At 45.8% G+C, this 21854-nt stretch overlaps 24 non-coding genes across 24 annotated transcripts; all 24 read right to left on the bottom strand.

The window, feature by feature from the left end:
* Positions 1-965: 965 nt before the first annotated feature.
* Positions 966-1037, bottom strand: trnae-cuc. The gene has a single exon. It is a non-coding gene; the product is annotated as a tRNA-Glu (tRNA).
* Positions 1038-2187: 1150 nt separating this feature from the next.
* On the bottom strand, positions 2188-2259 carry trnae-cuc. The gene has a single exon. It is a non-coding gene; the product is annotated as a tRNA-Glu (tRNA).
* Positions 2260-3219: 960 nt separating this feature from the next.
* trnae-cuc lies at positions 3220-3291 on the bottom strand. Its single transcript has one exon. It is a non-coding gene; the product is annotated as a tRNA-Glu (tRNA).
* A 970-nt stretch (positions 3292-4261) lies between these two features.
* On the bottom strand, positions 4262-4333 carry trnae-cuc. The gene has a single exon. It is a non-coding gene; the product is annotated as a tRNA-Glu (tRNA).
* A 1152-nt stretch (positions 4334-5485) lies between these two features.
* Positions 5486-5557, bottom strand: trnae-cuc. The gene has a single exon. It is a non-coding gene; the product is annotated as a tRNA-Glu (tRNA).
* A 960-nt stretch (positions 5558-6517) lies between these two features.
* On the bottom strand, positions 6518-6589 carry trnae-cuc. The gene has a single exon. It is a non-coding gene; the product is annotated as a tRNA-Glu (tRNA).
* Positions 6590-6698: 109 nt separating this feature from the next.
* trnae-cuc lies at positions 6699-6770 on the bottom strand. The gene has a single exon. It is a non-coding gene; the product is annotated as a tRNA-Glu (tRNA).
* A 962-nt stretch (positions 6771-7732) lies between these two features.
* On the bottom strand, positions 7733-7804 carry trnae-cuc. The gene has a single exon. It is a non-coding gene; the product is annotated as a tRNA-Glu (tRNA).
* Positions 7805-8774: 970 nt separating this feature from the next.
* On the bottom strand, positions 8775-8846 carry trnae-cuc. The gene has a single exon. It is a non-coding gene; the product is annotated as a tRNA-Glu (tRNA).
* Positions 8847-8955: 109 nt separating this feature from the next.
* Positions 8956-9027, bottom strand: trnae-cuc. Its single transcript has one exon. It is a non-coding gene; the product is annotated as a tRNA-Glu (tRNA).
* A 1141-nt stretch (positions 9028-10168) lies between these two features.
* trnae-cuc lies at positions 10169-10240 on the bottom strand. Its single transcript has one exon. It is a non-coding gene; the product is annotated as a tRNA-Glu (tRNA).
* A 962-nt stretch (positions 10241-11202) lies between these two features.
* Positions 11203-11274, bottom strand: trnae-cuc. The gene has a single exon. It is a non-coding gene; the product is annotated as a tRNA-Glu (tRNA).
* Positions 11275-12244: 970 nt separating this feature from the next.
* trnae-cuc lies at positions 12245-12316 on the bottom strand. Its single transcript has one exon. It is a non-coding gene; the product is annotated as a tRNA-Glu (tRNA).
* A 109-nt stretch (positions 12317-12425) lies between these two features.
* On the bottom strand, positions 12426-12497 carry trnae-cuc. Its single transcript has one exon. It is a non-coding gene; the product is annotated as a tRNA-Glu (tRNA).
* A 649-nt stretch (positions 12498-13146) lies between these two features.
* Positions 13147-13218, bottom strand: trnae-cuc. Its single transcript has one exon. It is a non-coding gene; the product is annotated as a tRNA-Glu (tRNA).
* Positions 13219-14180: 962 nt separating this feature from the next.
* On the bottom strand, positions 14181-14252 carry trnae-cuc. Its single transcript has one exon. It is a non-coding gene; the product is annotated as a tRNA-Glu (tRNA).
* A 970-nt stretch (positions 14253-15222) lies between these two features.
* trnae-cuc lies at positions 15223-15294 on the bottom strand. Its single transcript has one exon. It is a non-coding gene; the product is annotated as a tRNA-Glu (tRNA).
* A 109-nt stretch (positions 15295-15403) lies between these two features.
* Positions 15404-15475, bottom strand: trnae-cuc. The gene has a single exon. It is a non-coding gene; the product is annotated as a tRNA-Glu (tRNA).
* A 2120-nt stretch (positions 15476-17595) lies between these two features.
* On the bottom strand, positions 17596-17667 carry trnae-cuc. The gene has a single exon. It is a non-coding gene; the product is annotated as a tRNA-Glu (tRNA).
* A 1383-nt stretch (positions 17668-19050) lies between these two features.
* Positions 19051-19122, bottom strand: trnae-cuc. Its single transcript has one exon. It is a non-coding gene; the product is annotated as a tRNA-Glu (tRNA).
* Positions 19123-19231: 109 nt separating this feature from the next.
* On the bottom strand, positions 19232-19303 carry trnae-cuc. Its single transcript has one exon. It is a non-coding gene; the product is annotated as a tRNA-Glu (tRNA).
* A 962-nt stretch (positions 19304-20265) lies between these two features.
* trnae-cuc lies at positions 20266-20337 on the bottom strand. The gene has a single exon. It is a non-coding gene; the product is annotated as a tRNA-Glu (tRNA).
* Positions 20338-20446: 109 nt separating this feature from the next.
* Positions 20447-20518, bottom strand: trnae-cuc. Its single transcript has one exon. It is a non-coding gene; the product is annotated as a tRNA-Glu (tRNA).
* Positions 20519-21669: 1151 nt separating this feature from the next.
* trnae-cuc lies at positions 21670-21741 on the bottom strand. The gene has a single exon. It is a non-coding gene; the product is annotated as a tRNA-Glu (tRNA).
* Between the last annotated feature and the right edge of the window lie 113 nt (positions 21742-21854).

Genomic DNA, 21854 nt, shown 5'->3' with positions numbered 1-21854 from the left:
TTTCCAACAATTGTTTACAGACCGATTATTTCACTTATAATTCAGTGTATCACAAATCCAGTGGGTCAGAAGTTTACATACACTAAGTTGGCTGTGCCTTTAAACAGTTTGGAAAATTCCCGAAAATGATGTCATTGCTTTAGAAGCTTCTGATAGGCTAATTGACATCCTTTGAGTCAATTGGAGGTGTACCTGTAGATGTATTTCAAGGCCTACCTTCAAACTCAGTGCCTCTTTGCTTGACTCCATGGGAAAACCAAAGGAAATCAGCCAAGACCTCAGAAAAAAAATGTAGACCTCCACAAATCTGGTTCATCCTTGGGAGCAATTTCCAAACGCCTGAAGGTACCTCGCTCATCTGTAGAAACAATAGTACGCAAGTATAAACACCATGGGACCACGCAGGCGTCATACCGCTCAGGAAGGAGACGCGTTCTGTCTCCTAGAGATGAACGTACTTTGGGTCGAAAAGTGCAAATCCATCCCAGAACTACAGCAAAGGATGCTGAAGATGCTGTAGGAAACAGATACAAAATGGTCTATATCCACAGGCAAACGAGTCCTGTATCGAAAAGGGCTCGCAAGCCAAAGAACACATCCCAACCGTGAAGCACAGCATCATGTTGGGGGTGCTTTGCTGCAGGAGGGTCTGGTGCACCACTAGAACACCTGGGAAGGACACTGCAGGGCAAATCAGTTTGCAATTTGAAGTGGTACATATGTGCAACAACCTACTAAATTCATAGTGACAGGATGCACAACTAAACAAGGAGCATAGACTATTTCCTTTACCGGGAATCGAACCCGGGCCGCGGCGGTGAGAGTGCCGAATCCTAACCACTAGACCACCAGGGAAGGGTACTAGAGTGCAAATCGGTTCCCAGTGTGAGCTGGTACATATGTGCGATAACCTTCCATATTCATAGTGACCAGATTTTACAAGTAAACATGTAGCAAAAGAGTAGTTCCCTGACCAGGAATCGAACCCGGGCCGCGGCGGTGAGAGCGCCGAATCCTAACCACTAGACCACCAGGGAAGGGTACTAGAGTGAAAATCGGTTCCCAGTGTGAGCTGGTACATACAGTTGAAGTCGTGAGTTTCCATCCACTTAGGCTGGAGTCATTAAAACCTGTTTGTCAACCCCTCCACACATTTCTTGTTAACAAACTATAGTTTTGGCAGTCGATTAGGACATCTACTTTGTCCATGACACAAGTAATTTTTCCAACAATTGTTTACAGACCGATTATTTCACTTATAATTCAGTGTATCACAAATCCAGTGGGTCAGAAGTTTACATACACTAAGTTGGCTGTGCCTTTAAACAGTTTGGAAAATTCCCGAAAATGATGTCATTGCTTTAGAAGCTTCTGATAGGCTAATTGACATCCTTTGAGTCAATTGGAGGTGTACCTGTAGATGTATTTCAAGGCCTACCTTCAAACTCAGTGCCTCTTTGCTTGACTCCATGGGAAAACCAAAGGAAATCAGCCAAGACCTCAGAAAAAAAATGTAGACCTCCACAAATCTGGTTCATCCTTGGGAGCAATTTCCAAACGCCTGAAGGTACCTCGCTCATCTGTAGAAACAATAGTACGCAAGTATAAACACCATGGGACCACGCAGGCGTCATACCGCTCAGGAAGGAGACGCGTTCTGTCTCCTAGAGATGAACGTACTTTGGGTCGAAAAGTGCAAATCCATCCCAGAACTACAGCAAAGGATGCTGAAGATGCTGTAGGAAACAGATACAAAATGGTCTATATCCACAGGCAAACGAGTCCTGTATCGAAAAGGGCTCGCAAGCCAAAGAACACATCCCAACCGTGAAGCACAGCATCATGTTGGGGGTGCTTTGCTGCAGGAGGGTCTGGTGCACCACTAGAACACCTGGGAAGGACACTGCAGGGCAAATCAGTTTGCAATTTGAAGTGGTACATATGTGCAACAACCTACTAAATTCATAGTGACAGGATGCACAACTAAACAAGGAGCATAGACTATTTCCTTTACCGGGAATCGAACCCGGGCCGCGGCGGTGAGAGTGCCGAATCCTAACCACTAGACCACCAGGGAAGGGTACTAGAGTGCAAATCGGTTCCCAGTGTGAGCTGGTACATATGTGCGATAACCTTCCATATTCATAGTGACCAGATTTTACAAGTAAACATGTAGCAAAAGAGTAGTTCCCTGACCAGGAATCGAACCCGGGCCGCGGCGGTGAGAGCGCCGAATCCTAACCACTAGACCACCAGGGAAGGGTACTAGAGTGAAAATCGGTTCCCAGTGTGAGCTGGTACATACAGTTGAAGTCGTGAGTTTCCATCCACTTAGGCTGGAGTCATTAAAACCTGTTTGTCAACCCCTCCACACATTTCTTGTTAACAAACTATAGTTTTGGCAGTCGATTAGGACATCTACTTTGTCCATGACACAAGTAATTTTTCCAACAATTGTTTACAGACCGATTATTTCACTTATAATTCAGTGTATCACAAATCCAGTGGGTCAGAAGTTTACATACACTAAGTTGGCTGTGCCTTTAAACAGTTTGGAAAATTCCCGAAAATGATGTCATGGCTTTAGAAGCTTCTGATAGGCTAATTGACATCCTTTGAGTCAATTGGAGGTGTACCTGTAGATGTATTTCAAGGCCTACCTTCAAACTCAGTGCCTCTTTGCTTGACTCCATGGGAAAACCAAAGGAAATCAGCCAAGACCTCAGAAAAAAAATGTAGACCTCCACAAATCTGGTTCATCCTTGGGAGCAATTTCCAAACGCCTGAAGGTACCTCGCTCATCTGTAGAAACAATAGTACGCAAGTATAAACACCATGGGACCACGCAGGCGTCATACCGCTCAGGAAGGAGACGCGTTCTGTCTCCTAGAGATCGGGTCGAAAAGTGCAAATCCATCCCAGAACTACAGCAAAGGACCTTGTGAAGATGCTGGAGGAAACAGGTACAAAATGGTCTATATCCACAGGCAAACGAGTCCTATATCGAAAAGGGCTCGCAAGCCAAAGAACACATCCCAACCGTGAAGCACAGCATCATGTTGGGGGTGCTTTGCTGCAGGAGGGTCTGGTGCACCACTAGAACACCTGGGAAGGACACTGCAGGGCAAATCAGTTTGCAATTTGAAGTGGTACATATGTGCAACAACCTACTAAATTCATAGTGACAGGTTGCACAAGTAAACAAGGAGCATAGACTATTTCCCTGACCGGGAATCGAACCCGGGCCACGGCGGTGAGAGCGCCGAATCCTAACCACTAGACCACCAGGGAAGGGTACTAGAGTGAAAATCGGTTCCCAGTGTGAGCTGGTACATACAGTTGAAGTCGTAAGTTTCCATCCACTTAGGCTGGAGTCATTAAAACCTGTTTGTCAACCCCTCCACACATTTCTTGTTAACAAACTAGAGTTTTGGCAGTCGGTTAGGACATCTACTTTGTGCATGACACAAGTAATTTTTCCAACAATTGTTTACAGACCGATTATTTCACTTATAATTCAGTGTATCACAAATCCAGTGGGTCAGAAGTTTACATACACTAAGTTGGCTGTGCCTTTAAACAGTTTGGAAAATTCCCGAAAATGATGTCATGGCTTTAGAAGCTTCTGATAGGCTAATTGACATCCTTTGAGTCAATTGGAGGTGTACCTGTAGATGTATTTCAAGGCCTACCTTCAAACTCAGTGCCTCTTTGCTTGACTCCATGGGAAAACCAAAGGAAATCAGCCAAGACCTCAGAAAAAAAATGTAGACCTCCACAAATCTGGTTCATCCTTGGGAGCAATTTCCAAACGCCTGAAGGTACCTCGCTCATCTGTAGAAACAATAGTACGCAAGTATAAACACCATGGGACCACGCAGGCGTCATACCGCTCAGGAAGGAGACGCGTTCTGTCTCCTAGAGATGAACGTACTTTGGGTCGAAAAGTGCAAATCCATCCCAGAACTACAGCAAAGGACCTTGTGAAGATGCTGGAGGAAACAGGTACAAAATGGTCTATATCCACAGGCAAACGAGTCCTATATCGAAAAGGGCTCGCAAGCCAAAGAACACATCCCAACCGTGAAGCACAGCATCATGTTGGGGGTGCTTTGCTGCAGGAGGGTCTGGTGCACCACTAGAACACCTGGGAAGGACACTGCAGGGCAAATCAGTTTGCAATTTGAAGTGGTACATATGTGCAACAACCTACTAAATTCATAGTGACAGGTTGCACAAGTAAACAAGGAGCATAGACTATTTCCCTGACCGGGAATCGAACCCGGGCCACGGCGGTGAGAGCGCCGAATCCTAACCACTAGACCACCAGGGAAGGGTACTAGAGTGAAAATCGGTTCCCAGTGTGAGCTGGTACATACAGTTGAAGTCGTAAGTTTCCATCCACTTAGGCTGGAGTCATTAAAACCTGTTTGTCAACCCCTCCACACATTTCTTGTTAACAAACTATAGTTTTGGCAGTCGGTTAGGACATCTACTTTGTGCATGACACAAGTAATTTTTCCAACAATTGTTTACAGACCGATTATTTCACTTATAATTCAGTGTATCACAAATCCAGTGGGTCAGAAGTTTACATACACTAAGTTGGCTGTGCCTTTAAACAGTTTGGAAAATTCCCGAAAATGATGTCATGGCTTTAGAAGCTTCTGATAGGCTAATTGACATCCTTTGAGTCAATTGGAGGTGTACCTGTAGATGTATTTCAAGGCCTACCTTCAAACTCAGTGCCTCTTTGCTTGACTCCATGGGAAAACCAAAGGAAATCAGCCAAGACCTCAGAAAAAAAATGTAGACCTCCACAAATCTGGTTCATCCTTGGGAGCAATTTCCAAACGCCTGAAGGTACCTCGCTCATCTGTAGAAACAATAGTACGCAAGTATAAACACCATGGGACCACGCAGGCGTCATACCGCTCAGGAAGGAGACGCGTTCTGTCTCCTAGAGATGAACGTACTTTGGGTCGAAAAGTGCAAATCCATCCCAGAACTACAGCAAAGGACCTTGTGAAGATGCTGGAGGAAACAGGTACAAAATGGTCTATATCCACAGGCAAACGAGTCCTATATCGAAAAGGGCTCGCAAGCCAAAGAACACATCCCAACCGTGAAGCACAGCATCATGTTGGGGGTGCTTTGCTGCAGGAGGGTCTGGTGCACCACTAGAACACCTGGGAAGGACACTGCAGGGCAAATCAGTTTGCAATTTGAAGTGGTACATATGTGCAACAACCTACTAAATTCATAGTGACAGGATGCACAACTAAACAAGGAGCATAGACTATTTCCTTTACCGGGAATACGAACCCGGGCCGCGGCGGTGAGAGCGCCGAATCCTAACCACTAGACCACCAGGGAAGGGTACTAGAGTGCAAATCGGTTCCCAGTGTGAGCTGGTACATATGTGCGATAACCTTCCATATTCATAGTGACAGGTTGCACAAGTAAACATGTAGCAAAAGAGTAGTTCCCTGACCGGGAATCGAACCCTGGCCGCGGCGGTGAGAGCACCGAATCCTAACCACTAGACCACCAGGGAAGGGTACTTGAGTGAAAATCGGTTCCCAGTGTGAGCTGGTACATACAGTTGAAGTCGTAAGTTTCCATCCACTTAGGCTGGAGTCATTAAAACCTGTTTGTCAACCCCTCCACACATTTCTTGTTAACAAACTATAGTTTTGGCAGTCGGTTAGGACATCTACTTTGTGCATGACACAAGTAATTTTTCCAACAATTGTTTACAGACCGATTATTTCACTTATAATTCAGTGTATCACAAATCCAGTGGGTCAGAAGTTTACATACACTAAGTTGGCTGTGCCTTTAAACAGTTTGGAAAATTCCCGAAAATGATGTCATGGCTTTAGAAGCTTCTGATAGGCTAATTGACATCCTTTGAGTCAATTGGAGGTGTACCTGTAGATGGATTTCAAGGCCTACCTTCAAACTCAGTGCCTCTTTGCTTGACTCCATGGGAAAACCAAAGGAAATCAGCCAAGACCTCAGAAAAAAAATGTAGACCTCCACAAATCTGGTTCATCCTTGGGAGCAATTTCCAAACGCCTGAAGGTACCTCGCTCATCTGTAGAAGCAAGTATAAACACCATGGGACCACGCAGGCGTCATACCGCTCAGGAAGGAGACGCGTTCTGTCTCCTAGAGATGAACGTACTTTGGGTCGAAAAGTGCAAATCCATCCCAGAACTACAGCAAAGGACCTTGTGAAGATGCTGGAGGAAACAGGTACAAAATGGTCTATATCCACAGGCAAACGAGTCCTATATCGAAAAGGGCTCGCAAGCCAAAGAACACATCCCAACCGTGAAGCACAGCATCATGTTGGGGGTGCTTTGCTGTAGGAGGGTCTGGTGCACAACTAGAACACCTGGGAAGGACACTGCAGGGCAAATCAGTTTGCAATTTGAAGTGGTACATATGTGCAACAACCTACTAAATTCATAGTGACAGGATGCACAACTAAACAAGGAGCATAGACTATTTCCTTTACCGGGAATCGAACCCGGGCCGCGGCGGTGAGAGCGCCGAATCCTAACCACTAGACCACCAGGGAAGGGTACTAGAGTGCAAATCGGTTCCCAGTGTGAGCTGGTACATATGTGCGATAACCTTCCATATTCATAGTGACAGGTTGCACAAGTAAACATGTAGCAAAAGAGTAGTTCCCTGACCGGGAATCTAACCCCGGCCGCGGCGGTGAGAGCGCCGAATCCTAACCACTAGACCACCAGGGAAGGGTACTAGAGTGAAAATCGGTTCCCAGTGTGAGCTGGTACATACAGTTGAAGTCGTAAGTTTCCATCCACTTAGGCTGGAGTCATTAAAACCTGTTCGTCAACCCCTCCACACATTTCTTGTTAACAAACTATAGTTTTGGCAGTCGGTTAGGACATCTACTTTGTGCATGACACAAGTAATTTTTCCAACAATTGTTTACAGACCGATTATTTCACTTATAATTCAGTGTATCACAAATCCAGTGGGTCAGAAGTTTACATACACTAAGTTGGCTGTGCCTTTAAACAGTTTGGAAAATTCCCGAAAATGATGTCATGGCTTTAGAAGCTTCTGATAGGCTAATTGACATCCTTTGAGTCAATTGGAGGTGTACCTGTAGATGTATTTCAAGGCCTACCTTCAAACTCAGTGCCTCTTTGCTTGACTCCATGGGAAAACCAAAGGAAATCAGCCAAGACCTCAGAAAAAAATGTAGACCTCCACAAATCTGGTTCATCCTTGGGAGCAATTTCCAAACGCCTGAAGGTACCTCGCTCATCTGTAGAAACAATAGTACGCAAGTATAAACACCATGGGACCACGCAGGCGTCATACCGCTCAGGAAGGAGACGCGTTCTGTCTCCTAGAGATGAACGTACTTTGGGTCGAAAAGTGCAAATCCATCCCAGAACTACAGCAAAGGACCTTGTGAAGATGCTGGAGGAAACAGGTACAAAATGGTCTATATCCACAGGCAAACGAGTCCTATATCGAAAAGGGCTCGCAAGCCAAAGAACACATCCCAACCGTGAAGCACAGCATCATGTTGGGGGTGCTTTGCTGCAGGAGGGTCTGGTGCACCACTAGAACACCTGGGAAGGACACTGCAGGGCAAATCAGTTTGCAATTTGAATATGTGCGATAACCTTCCATATTCATAGTGACAGGTTGCACAAGTAAACATGTAGCAAAAGAGTAGTTCCCTGACCGGGAATCGAACCCGGGCCGCGGCGGTGAGAGCGCCGAATCCTAACCACTAGACCACCAGGGAAGGGTACTAGAGTGAAAATCGGTTCCCAGTGTGAGCTGGTACATACAGTTGAAGTCGTAAGTTTCCATCCACTTAGGCTGGAGTCATTAAAACCTGTTTGTCAACCCCTCCACACATTTCTTGTTAACAAACTATAGTTTTGGCAGTCGGTTAGGACATCTACTTTGTGCATGACACAAGTAATTTTTCCAACAATTGTTTACAGACCGATTATTTCACTTATAATTCAGTGTATCACAAATCCAGTGGGTCAGAAGTTTACATACACTAAGTTGGCTGTGCCTTTAAACAGTTTGGAAAATTCCCGAAAATGATGTCATGGCTTTAGAAGCTTCTGATAGGCTAATTGACATCCTTTGAGTCAATTGGAGGTGTACCTGTAGATGTATTTCAAGGCCTACCTTCAAACTCAGTGCCTCTTTGCTTGACTCCATGGGAAAACCAAAGGAAATCAGCCAAGACCTCAGAAAAAAAATGTAGACCTCCACAAATCTGGTTCATCCTTGGGAGCAATTTCCAAACGCCTGAAGGTACCTCGCTCATCTGTAGAAACAATAGTACGCAAGTATAAACACCATGGGACCACGCAGGCGTCATACCGCTCAGGAAGGAGACGCGTTCTGTCTCCTAGAGATGAACGTACTTTGGGTCGAAAAGTGCAAATCCATCCCAGAACTACAGCAAAGGACCTTGTGAAGATGCTGGAGGAAACAGGTACAAAATGGTCTATATCCACAGGCAAACGAGTCCTATATCGAAAAGGGCTCGCAAGCCAAAGAACACATCCCAACCGTGAAGCACAGCATCATGTTGGGGGTGCTTTGCTGCAGGAGGGTCTGGTGCACCACTAGAACACCTGGGAAGGACACTGCAGGGAAAATCAGTTTGCAATTTGAAGTGGTACATATGTGCAACAACCTACTAAATTCATAGTGACAGGATGCACAACTAAACAAGGAGCATAGACTATTTCCTTTACCGGGAATCGAACCCGGGCCGCGGCGGTGAGAGCGCCGAATCCTAACCACTAGACCACCAGGGAAGGGTACTAGAGTGCAAATCGGTTCCCAGTGTGAGCTGGTACATATGTGCGATAACCTTCCATATTCATAGTGACAGGTTGCACAAGTAAACATGTAGCAAAAGAGTAGTTCCCTGACCGGGAATCGAACCCGGGCCGCGGCGGTGAGAGCGCCGAATCCTAACCACTAGACCACCAGGGAAGGGTACTAGAGTGAAAATCGGTTCCCAGTGTGAGCTGGTACATACAGTTGAAGTCGTAAGTTTCCATCCACTTAGGCTGGAGTCATTAAAACCTGTTTGTCAACCCCTCCACACATTTCTTGTTAACAAACTATAGTTTTGGCAGTCGGTTAGGACATCTACTTTGTGCATGACACAAGTAATTTTTCCAACAATTGTTTACAGACCGATTATTTCACTTATAATTCAGTGTATCACAAATCCAGTGGGTCAGAAGTTTACATACACTAAGTTGGCTGTGCCTTTAAACAGTTTGGAAAATTCCCGAAAATGATGTCATGGCTTTAGAAGCTTCTGATAGGCTAATTGACATCCTTTGAGTCAATTGGAGGTGTACCTGTAGATGGATTTCAAGGCCTACCTTCAAACTCAGTGCCTCTTTGCTTGACTCCATGGGAAAACCAAAGGAAATCAGCCAAGACCTCAGAAAAAAAATGTAGACCTCCACAAATCTGGTTCATCCTTGGGAGCAATTTCCAAACGCCTGAAGGTACCTCGCTCATCTGTAGAAGCAAGTATAAACACCATGGGACCACGCAGGCGTCATACCGCTCAGGAAGGAGACGCGTTCTGTCTCCTAGAGATGAACGTACTTTGGGTCGAAAAGTGCAAATCCATCCCAGAACTACAGCAAAGGACCTTGTGAAGATGCTGGAGGAAACAGGTACAAAATGGTCTATATCCACAGGCAAACGAGTCCTATATCGAAAAGGGCTCGCAAGCCAAAGAACACATCCCAACCGTGAAGCACAGCATCATGTTGGGGGTGCTTTGCTGTAGGAGGGTCTGGTGCACAACTAGAACACCTGGGAAGGACACTGCAGGGCAAATCAGTTTGCAATTTGAAGTGGTACATATGTGCAACAACCTACTAAATTCATAGTGACAGGATGCACAACTAAACAAGGAGCATAGACTATTTCCTTTACCGGGAATCGAACCCGGGCCGCGGCGGTGAGAGAGCCGAATCCTAACCACTAGACCACCAGGGAAGGGTACTAGAGTGCAAATCGGTTCCCAGTGTGAGCTGGTACATATGTGCGATAACCTTCCATATTCATAGTGACAGGTTGCACAAGTAAACATGTAGCAAAAGAGTAGTTCCCTGACCGGGAATCTAACCCCGGCCGCGGCGGTGAGAGCGCCGAATCCTAACCACTAGACCACCAGGGAAGGGTACTAGAGTGAAAATCGGTTCCCAGTGTGAGCTGGTACATACAGTTGAAGTCGTAAGTTTCCATCCACTTAGGCTGGAGTCATTAAAACCTGTTCGTCAACCCCTCCACACATTTCTTGTTAACAAACTATAGTTTTGGCAGTCGGTTAGGACATCTACTTTGTGCATGACACAAGTAATTTTTCCAACAATTGTTTACAGACCGATTATTTCACTTATAATTCAGTGTATCACAAATCCAGTGGGTCAGAAGTTTACATACACTAAGTTGGCTGTGCCTTTAAACAGTTTGGAAAATTCCCGAAAATGATGTCATGGCTTTAGAAGCTTCTGATAGGCTAATTGACATCCTTTGAGTCAATTGGAGGTGTACCTGTAGATGTATTTCAAGGCCTACCTTCAAACTCAGTGCCTCTTTGCTTGACTCCATGGGAAAACCAAAGGAAATCAGCCAAGACCTCAGAAAAAAATGTAGACCTCCACAAATCTGGTTCATCCTTGGGAGCAATTTCCAAACGCCTGAAGGTACCTCGCTCATCTGTAGAAACAATAGTACGCAAGTATAAACACCATGGGACCACGCAGGCGTCATACCGCTCAGGAAGGAGACGCGTTCTGTCTCCTAGAGATGAACGTACTTTGGGTCGAAAAGTGCAAATCCATCCCAGAACTACAGCAAAGGACCTTGTGAAGATGCTGGAGGAAACAGGTACAAAATGGTCTATATCCACAGGCAAACGAGTCCTATATCGAAAAGGGCTCGCAAGCCAAAGAACACATCCCAACCGTGAAGCACAGCATCATGTTGGGGGTGCTTTGCTGCAGGAGGGTCTGGTGCACCACTAGAACACCTGGGAAGGACACTGCAGGTCAAATCAGTTTGCAATTTGAATATGTGCGATAACCTTCCATATTCATAGTGACAGGTTGCACAAGTAAACATGTAGCAAAAGAGTAGTTCCCTGACCGGGAATCGAACCCGGGCCGCGGCGGTGAGAGCGCCGAATCCTAACCACTAGACCACCAGGGAAGGGTACTAGAGTGAAAATCGGTTCCCAGTGTGAGCTGGTACATACAGTTGAAGTCGTAAGTTTCCATCCACTTAGGCTGGAGTCATTAAAACCTGTTTGTCAACCCCTCCACACATTTCTTGTTAACAAACTATAGTTTTGGCAGTCGGTTAGGACATCTACTTTGTGCATGACACAAGTAATTTTTCCAACAATTGTTTACAGACCGATTATTTCACTTATAATTCAGTGTATCACAAATCCAGTGGGTCAGAAGTTTACATACACTAAGTTGGCTGTGCCTTTAAACAGTTTGGAAAATTCCCGAAAATGATGTCATGGCTTTAGAAGCTTCTGATAGGCTAATTGACATCCTTTGAGTCAATTGGAGGTGTACCTGTAGATGTATTTCAAGGCCTACCTTCAAACTCAGTGCCTCTTTGCTTGACTCCATGGGAAAACCAAAGGAAATCAGCCAAGACCTCAGAAAAAAAATGTAGACCTCCACAAATCTGGTTCATCCTTGGGAGCAATTTCCAAACGCCTGAAGGTACCTCGCTCATCTGTAGAAACAATAGTACGCAAGTATAAACACCATGGGACCACGCAGGCGTCATACCGCTCAGGAAGGAGACGCGTTCTGTCTCCTAGAGATGAACGTACTTTGGGTCGAAAAGTGCAAATCCATCCCAGAACTACAGCAAAGGACCTTGTGAAGATGCTGGAGGAAACAGGTACAAAATGGTCTATATCCACAGGCAAACGAGTCCTATATCGAAAAGGGCTCGCAAGCCAAAGAACACATCCCAACCGTGAAGCACAGCATCATGTTGGGGGTGCTTTGCTGCAGGAGGGTCTGGTGCACCACTAGAACACCTGGGAAGGACACTGCAGGGAAAATCAGTTTGCAATTTGAAGTGGTACATATGTGCAACAACCTACTAAATTCATAGTGACAGGATGCACAACTAAACAAGGAGCATAGACTATTTCCTTTACCGGGAATCGAACCCGGGCCGCGGCGGTGAGAGCGCCGAATCCTAACCACTAGACCACCAGGGAAGGGTACTAGAGTGCAAATCGGTTCCCAGTGTGAGCTGGTACATATGTGCGATAACCTTCCATATTCATAGTGACAGGTTGCACAAGTAAACATGTAGCAAAAGAGTAGTTCCCTGACCGGGAATCGAACCCGGGCCGCGGCGGTGAGAGCGCCGAATCCTAACCACTAGACCACCAGGGAAGGGTACTAGAGTGAAAATCGGTTCCCAGTGTGAGCTGGTACATACAGTTGAAGTCGTAAGTTTCCATCCACTTAGGCTGGAGTCATTAAAACCTGTTTGTCAACCCCTCCACACATTTCTTGTTAACAAACTATAGTTTTGGCAGTCGGTTAGGACATCTACTTTGTGCATGACACAAGTAATTTTTCCAACAATTGTTTACAGACCGATTATTTCACTTAGTCTATATCCACAGGCAAACGAGTCCTATATCGAAAAGGGCTCGCAAGCCAAAGAACACATCCCAACCGTGAAGCACAGCATCATGTTGGGGGTGCTTTGCTGCAGGAGGGTCTGGTGCACCACTAGAACACCTGGGAAGGACACTGCAGGGCAAATCAGTTTGCAATTTAAAGTGGTACATATGTGCAACAACCTACTAAATTCATAGTGACAGGATGCACAACTAAACAAGGAGCATAGACTATTTCCTTTACCGGGAATCAAACCCGGGCCGCGGCGGTGAGAGCGCCGAATCCTAACCACTAGACCACCAGGGAAGGGTACTAGAGTGCAAATCGGTTCCCAGTGTGAGCTGGTACATATGTGCGATAACCTTCCATATTCATAGTGACAGGTTGCACAAGTAAACATGTAGCAAAAGAGTAGTTCCCTGACCGGGAATCTAACCCCGGCCGCGGCGGTGAGAGCGCCGAATCCTAACCACTAGACCACCAGGGAAGGGTACTAGAGTGAAAATCGGTTCCCAGTGTGAGCTGGTACATACAGTTGAAGTCGTAAGTTTCCATCCACTTAGGCTGGAGTCATTAAAACCTGTTCGTCAACCCCTCCACACATTTCTTGTTAACAAACTATAGTTTTGGCAGTCGGTTAGGACATCTACTTTGTGCATGACACAAGTAATTTTTCCAACAATTGTTTACAGACCGATTATTTCACTTATAATTCAGTGTATCACAAATCCAGTGGGTCAGAAGTTTACATACACTAAGTTGGCTGTGCCTTTAAACAGTTTGGAAAATTCCCGAAAATGATGTCATGGCTTTAGAAGCTTCTGATAGGCTAATTGACATCCTTTGAGTCAATTGGAGGTGTACCTGTAGATGTATTTCAAGGCCTACCTTCAAACTCAGTGCCTCTTTGCTTGACTCCATGGGAAAACCAAAGGAAATCAGCCAAGACCTCAGAAAAAAATGTAGACCTCCACAAATCTGGTTCATCCTTGGGAGCAATTTCCAAACGCCTGAAGGTACCTCGCTCATCTGTAGAAACAATAGTACGCAAGTATAAACACCATGGGACCACGCAGGCGTCATACCGCTCAGGAAGGAGACGCGTTCTGTCTCCTAGAGATGAACGTACTTTGGGTCGAAAAGTGCAAATCCATCCCAGAACTACAGCAAAGGACCTTGTGAAGATGCTGGAGGAAACAGGTACAAAATGGTCTATATCCACAGGCAAACGAGTCCTATATCGAAAAGGGCTCGCAAGCCAAAGAACACATCCCAACCGTGAAGCACAGCATCATGTTGGGGGTGCTTTGCTGCAGGAGGGTCTGGTGCACCACTAGAACACCTGGGAAGGACACTGCAGGTCAAATCAGTTTGCAATTTGAATATGTGCGATAACCTTCCATATTCATAGTGACAGGTTGCACAAGTAAACATGTAGCAAAAGAGTAGTTCCCTGACCGGGAATCGAACCCGGGCCGCGGCGGTGAGAGCGCCGAATCCTAACCACTAGACCACCAGGGAAGGGTACTAGAGTGAAAATCGGTTCCCAGTGTGAGCTGGTACATACAGTTGAAGTCGTAAGTTTCCATCCACTTAGGCTGGAGTCATTAAAACCTGTTTGTCAACCCCTCCACACATTTCTTGTTAACAAACTATAGTTTTGGCAGTCGGTTAGGACATCTACTTTGTGCATGACACAAGTAATTTTTCCAACAATTGTTTACAGACCGATTATTTCACTTATAATTCAGTGTATCACAAATCCAGTGGGTCAGAAGTTTACATACACTAAGTTGGCTGTGCCTTTAAACAGTTTGGAAAATTCCCGAAAATGATGTCATGGCTTTAGAAGCTTCTGATAGGCTAATTGACATCCTTTGAGTCAATTGGAGGTGTACCTGTAGATGTATTTCAAGGCCTACCTTCAAACTCAGTGCCTCTTTGCTTGACTCCATGGGAAAACCAAAGGAAATCAGCCAAGACCTCAGAAAAAAAATGTAGACCTCCACAAATCTGGTTCATCCTTGGGAGCAATTTCCAAACGCCTGAAGGTACCTCGCTCATCTGTAGAAACAATAGTACGCAAGTATAAACACCATGGGACCACGCAGGCGTCATACCGCTCAGGAAGGAGACGCGTTCTGTCTCCTAGAGATGAACGTACTTTGGGTCGAAAAGTGCAAATCCATCCCAGAACTACAGCAAAGGACCTTGTGAAGATGCTGGAGGAAACAGGTACAAAATGGTCTATATCCACAGGCAAACGAGTCCTATATCGAAAAGGGCTCGCAAGCCAAAGAACACATCCCAACCGTGAAGCACAGCATCATGTTGGGGGTGCTTTGCTGCAGGAGGGTCTGGTGCACCACTAGAACACCTGGGAAGGACACTGCAGGGAAAATCAGTTTGCAATTTGAAGTGGTACATATGTGCAACAACCTACTAAATTCATAGTGACAGGATGCACAACTAAACAAGGAGCATAGACTATTTCCTTTACCGGGAATCGAACCCGGGCCGCGGCGGTGAGAGCGCCGAATCCTAACCACTAGACCACCAGGGAAGGGTACTAGAGTGCAAATCGGTTCCCAGTGTGAGCTGGTACATATGTGCGATAACCTTCCATATTCATAGTGACAGGTTGCACAAGTAAACATGTAGCAAAAGAGTAGTTCCCTGACCGGGAATCGAACCCGGGCCGCGGCGGTGAGAGCGCCGAATCCTAACCACTAGACCACCAGGGAAGGGTACTAGAGTGAAAATCGGTTCCCAGTGTGAGCTGGTACATACAGTTGAAGTCGTAAGTTTCCATCCACTTAGGCTGGAGTCATTAAAACCTGTTTGTCAACCCCTCCACACATTTCTTGTTAACAAACTATAGTTTTGGCAGTCGGTTAGGACATCTACTTTGTGCATGACACAAGTAATTTTTCCAACAATTGTTTACAGACCGATTATTTCACTTAGTCTATATCCACAGGCAAACGAGTCCTATATCGAAAAGGGCTCGCAAGCCAAAGAACACATCCCAACCGTGAAGCACAGCATCATGTTGGGGGTGCTTTGCTGCAGGAGGGTCTGGTGCACCACTAGAACACCTGGGAAGGACACTGCAGGGCAAATCAGTTTGCAATTTAAAGTGGTACATATGTGCAACAACCTACTAAATTCATAGTGACAGGATGCACAACTAAACAAGGAGCATAGACTATTTCCTTTACCGGGAATCAAACCCGGGCCGCGGCGGTGAGAGCGCCGAATCCTAACCACTAGACCACCAGGGAAGGGTACTAGAGTGCAAATCGGTTCCCAGTGTGAGCTGGTACATATGTGCGATAACCTTCCATATTCATAGTGACAGGTTGCACAAGTAAACATGCAGCAAAAGAGTAGTTCCCTGACCGGGAATCGAACCCGGGCCGCGAGAGCGCCGAATCCTAACCACTAGACCACCGGGAAGGGTACTAGAGTGAAAATCGGTTCCCAGTGTGAGCTGGTACATACAGTTGAAGTCGTAAGTTTCCATCCACTTAGGCTGGAGTCATTAAAACCTGTTTGTCAACCCCTCCACACATTTCTTGTTAACAAACTATAGTTTTGGCAGTCGGTTAGGACATCTACTTTGTGCATGACACAAGTAATTTTTCCAACAATTGTTTACAGACCGATTATTTCACTTATAATTCAGTGTATCACAAATCCAGTGGGTCAGAAGTTTACATACACTAAGTTGGCTGTGCCTTTAAACAGTTTGGAAAATTCCCGAAAATGATGTCATGGCTTTAGAAGCTTCTGATAGGCTAATTGACATCCTTTGAGTCAATTGGAGGTGTACCTGTAGATGTATTTCAAGGCCTACCTTCAAACTCAGTGCCTCTTTGCTTGACTCCATGGGAAAACCAAAGGAAATCAGCCAAGACCTCAGAAAAAAAATGTAGACCTCCACAAATCTGGTTCATCCTTGGGAGCAATTTCCAAACGCCTGAAGGTACCTCGCTCATCTGTAGAAACAATAGTACGCAAGTATAAACACCATGGGACCACGCAGGCGTCATACCGCTCAGGAAGGAGACGCGTTCTGTCTCCTAGAGATGAACGTACTTTGGGTCGAAAAGTGCAAATCCATCCCAGAACTACAGCAAAGGACCTTGTGAAGATGCTGGAGGAAACAGGTACAAAATGGTCTATATCCACAGGGAAAATTCCCGAAAATGATGTCATGGCTTTAGAAGCTTCTGATAGGCTAATTGACATCCTTTGAGTCAATTGGAGGTGTACCTGTAGATGTATTTCAAGGCCTACCTTCAAACTCAGTGCCTCTTTGCTTGACTCCATGGGAAAACCAAAGGAAATCAGCCAAGACCTCAGAAAAAAAATGTAGACCTCCACAAATCTGGTTCATCCTTGGGAGCAATTTCCAAACGCCTGAAGGTACCTCGCTCATCTGTAGAAACAATAGTACGCAAGTATAAACACCATGGGACCACGCAGGCGTCATACCGCTCAGGAAGGAGACGCGTTCTGTCTCCTAGAGATGAACGTACTTTGGGTCGAAAAGTGCAAATCCATCCCAGAACTACAGCAAAGGACCTTGTGAAGATGCTGGAGGAAACAGGTACAAAATGGTCTATATCCACAGGCAAACGAGTCCTATATCGAAAAGGGCTCGCAAGCCAAAGAACACATCCCAACCGTGAAGCACAGCATCATGTTGGGGGTGCTTTGCTGCAGGAGGGTCTGGTGCACCACTAGAACACCTGGGAAGGACACTGCAGGTCAAATCAGTTTGCAATTTGAATATGTGCAACAACCTACTAAATTCATAGTGACAGGTTGCACAAGTAAACATGTAGCAAAAGAGTAGTTCCCTGACCGGGAATCGAACCCGGGCCGCGGCGGTGAGAGCGCCGAATCCTAACCACTAGACCACCAGGGAAGGGTACTAGAGTGAAAATCGGTTCCCAGTGTGAGCTGGTACATACAGTTGAAGTCGTAAGTTTCCATCCACTTAGGCTGGAGTCATTAAAACCTGTTTGTCAACCCCTCCACACATTTCTTGTTAACAAACTATAGTTTTGGCAGTCGGTTAGGACATCTACTTTGTGCATGACACAAGTAATTTTTCCACCAATTGTTTACAGACCGATTATTTCACTTATAATTCAGTGTATCACAAATCCAGTGGGTCAGAAGTTTACATACACTAAGTTGGCTGTGCCTTTAAACAGTTTGGAAAATTCCCGAAAATGATGTCATGGCTTTAGAAGCTTCTGATAGGCTAATTGACATCCTTTGAGTCAATTGGAGGTGTACCTGTAGATGTATTTCAAGGCCTACCTTCAAACTCAGTGCCTCTTTGCTTGACTCCATGGGAAAACCAAAGGAAATCAGCCAAGACCTCAGAAAAAAAATGTAGACCTCCACAAATCTGGTTCATCCTTGGGAGCAATTTCCAAACGCCTGAAGGTACCTCGCTCATCTGTAGAAACAATAGTACGCAAGTATAAACACCATGGGACCACGCAGGCGTCATACCGCTCAGGAAGGAGACGCGTTCTGTCTCCTAGAGATGAACGTACTTTGGGTCGAAAAGTGCAAATCCATCCCAGAACTACAGCAAAGGACCTTGTGAAGATGCTGGAGGAAACAGGTACAAAATGGTCTATATCCACAGGGAAAATTCCCGAAAATGATGTCATGGCTTTAGAAGCTTCTGATAGGCTAATTGACATCCTTTGAGTCAATTGGAGGTGTACCTGTAGATGTATTTCAAGGCCTACCTTCAAACTCAGTGCCTCTTTGCTTGACTCCATGGGAAAACCAAAGGAAATCAGCCAAGACCTCAGAAAAAAAATGTAGACCTCCACAAATCTGGTTCATCCTTGGGAGCAATTTCCAAACGCCTGAAGGTACCTCGCTCATCTGTAGAAACAATAGTACGCAAGTATAAACACCATGGGACCACGCAGGCGTCATACCGCTCAGGAAGGAGACGCGTTCTGTCTCCTAGAGATGAACGTACTTTGGGTCGAAAAGTGCAAATCCATCCCAGAACTACAGCAAAGGACCTTGTGAAGATGCTGGAGGAAACAGGTAAGAAATGGTCTATATCGAAAAGGGCTCGCAAGCCAAAGAACACATCCCATCCCGTGAAGCACAGCATCATGTTGGGGGTGCTTTGCTGCAGGAGGGTCTGGTGCACCACTAGAACACCTGGGAAGGACACTGCAGGGCAAATCAGTTTGCAATTTGAATATGTGCAACAACCTACTAAATTCATAGTGACAGGTTGCACAAGTAAACATGGAGCATAGACTATTTCCCTGACCGGGAATCGAACCCAGGCCGCGGCGGTGAGAGCGCCGAATCCTAACCACTAGACCACCAGGGAAGGGTACTAGAGTGCAAATCGGTTCCCAGTGTGAGCTGGTACATATGTGCGATAACCTTCCATATTCATAGTGACAGGTTGCACAAGTAAACATGTAGCAAAAGAGTAGTTCCCTGACCGGGAATCGAACCCGGGCTGCGGCAGTGAGAGCGCCAAATCCTAACCACTAGACCACCAGGGAAGGGTACTAGAGTGAAAATCGGTTCCCAGTGTGAGCTGGTACATACAGTTGAAGTTGTAAGTTTCCATCCACTTAGGCTGGAGTCATTAAAACCTGTTTGTCAACCCCTCCACACATTTCTTGTTAACAAACTATAGTTTTGGCAGTCGGTTAGGACATCTACTTTGTGCATGACACAAGTAATTTTTCCAACAATTGTTTACAGACCGATTATTTCACTTATAATTCAGTGTATCACAAATCCAGTGGGTCAGAAGTTTACATACACTAAGTTGGCTGTGCCTTTAAACAGTTTGGAAAATTCCCGAAAATGATGTCATGGCTTTAGAAGCTTCTGATAGGCTAATTGACATCCTTTGAGTCAATTGGAGGTGTACCTGTAGATGTATTTCAAGGCCTACCTTCAAACTCAGTGCCTCTTTGCTTGACTCCATGGGAAAATCAAAGGAAATCAGCCAAGACCTCAGAAAAAAAATGTAGACCTCCACAAATCTGGTTCATCCTTGGGAGCAATTTCCAAACGCCTGAAGGTACCTCGCTCATCTGTAGAAACAATAGTACGCAAGTATAAACACCATGGGACCACGCAGGCGTCATACCGCTCAGGAAGGAGACGCGTTCTGTCTCCTAGAGATGAACGTACTTTGGGTCGAAAAGTGCAAATCCATCCCAGAACTACAGCAAAGGACCTTGTGAAGATGCTGGAGGAAACAGGTACAAAATGGTCTATATCCACAGGCAAACGAGTCCTATATCGAAAAGGGCTCGCAAGCCAAAGAACACATCCCAACCGTGAAGCACAGCATCATGTTGGGGGTGCTTTGCTGCAGGAGGGTCTGGTGCACCACTAGAACACCTGGGAAGGACACTGCAGGGCAAATCAGTTTGCAATTTGAACATGTGCAACAACCTACTAAATTCATAGTGACAGGTTGCACAAGTAAACAAGGAGCATAGACTATTTCCCTGACCAGGAATTGAACCCAGGCCGCGGCGGTGAGAGCGCCGAATCCTAACCACTAGACCACCAGGGAAGGGTACTAGAGTGCAAATCGGTTCCCAGTGTGAGCTGGTACATATGTGCGATAACCTTCCATATTCATAGTGACAGGTTGCACAAGTAAACATGTAGCAAAAGAGTAGTTCCCTGACCGGGAATCGAACCCGGGCCGCGGCGGTGAGAGCGCCGAATCCTAACCACTAGACCACCAGGGAAGGGTACTAGAGTGAAAATCGGTTCCCAGTGTGAGCTGGTACATACAGTTGAAGTCGTAAGTTTCCATCCACTTAGGCTGGAGTCATTAAAACCTGTTTGTCAACCCCTCCACACATTTCTTGTTAACAAACTATAGTTTTGGCAGTCGGTTAGGACATCTACTTTGTGCATGACACAAGTAATTTTTCCAACAATTGTTTACAGACCGATTATTTCACTTATAATTCAGTGTATCACAAATCCAGTGGGTCAGAAGTTTACATACACTAAGTTGGCTGTGCCTTTAAACAGTTTGGAAAATTCCCGAAAATGATGTCATGGCTTTAGAAGCTTCTGATAGGCTAATTGACATCCTTTGAGTCAATTGGAGGTGTACCTGTAGATGTATTTCAAGGCCTACCTTCAAACTCAGTGCCTCTTTGCTTGACTCCATGGGAAAATCAAAGGAAATCAGCCAAGACCTCAGAAAAAAAATGTAGACCTCCACAAATCTGGTTCATCCTTGGGAGCAATTTCCAAACGCCTGAAGGTACCTCGCTCATCTGTAGAAACAATAGTACGCAAGTATAAACACCATGGGACCACGCAGGCGTCATACCGCTCAGGAAGGAGACGCGTTCTGTCTCCTAGAGATGAACGTACTTTGGGTCGAAAAGTGCAAATCCATCCCAGAACTACAGCAAAGGACCTTGTGAAGATGCTGGAGGAAACAGGTACAAAATGGTCTATATCCACAGGCAAACGAGTCCTATATCGAAAAGGGCTCGCAAGCCAAAGAACACATCCCAACCGTGAAGCACAGCATCATGTTGGGGGTGCTTTGCTGCAGGAGGGTCTGGTGCACCACTAGAACACCTGGGAAGGACACTGCAGGGCAAATCAGTTTGCAATTTGAAGTGGTACATATGTGCAACAACCTACTAAATTCATAGTGACAGGATGCACAACTAAACAAGGAGCATAGACTATTTCCTTTACCGGGAATCGAACCCGGGCCGCGGCGGTGAGAGTGCCGAATCCTAACCACTAGACCACCAGGGAAGGGTACTAGAGTGCAAATCGGTTCCCAGTGTGAGCTGGTACATATGTGCGATAACCTTCCATATTCATAGTGACAGGTTGCACAAGTAAACATGTAGCAAAAGAGTAGTTCCCTGACCGGGAATCGAACCCGGGCCGCGGCGGTGAGAGCGCCGAATCCTAACCACTAGACCACCAGGGAAGGGTACTAGAGTGAAAATCGGTTCCCAGTGTGAGCTGGTACATACAGTTGAAGTCGTGAGTTTCCATCCACTTAGGCTGGAGTCATTAAAACCTGTTTGTCAACCCCTCCAC

The sequence above is a fragment of the Oncorhynchus mykiss genome, chromosome 19, assembly GCF_013265735.2.
Source record: "Oncorhynchus mykiss isolate Arlee chromosome 19, USDA_OmykA_1.1, whole genome shotgun sequence".
NCBI lineage: Eukaryota > Metazoa > Chordata > Actinopteri > Salmoniformes > Salmonidae > Oncorhynchus > Oncorhynchus mykiss.
This window is presented reverse-complemented; position numbering and strand designations above follow the sequence as displayed.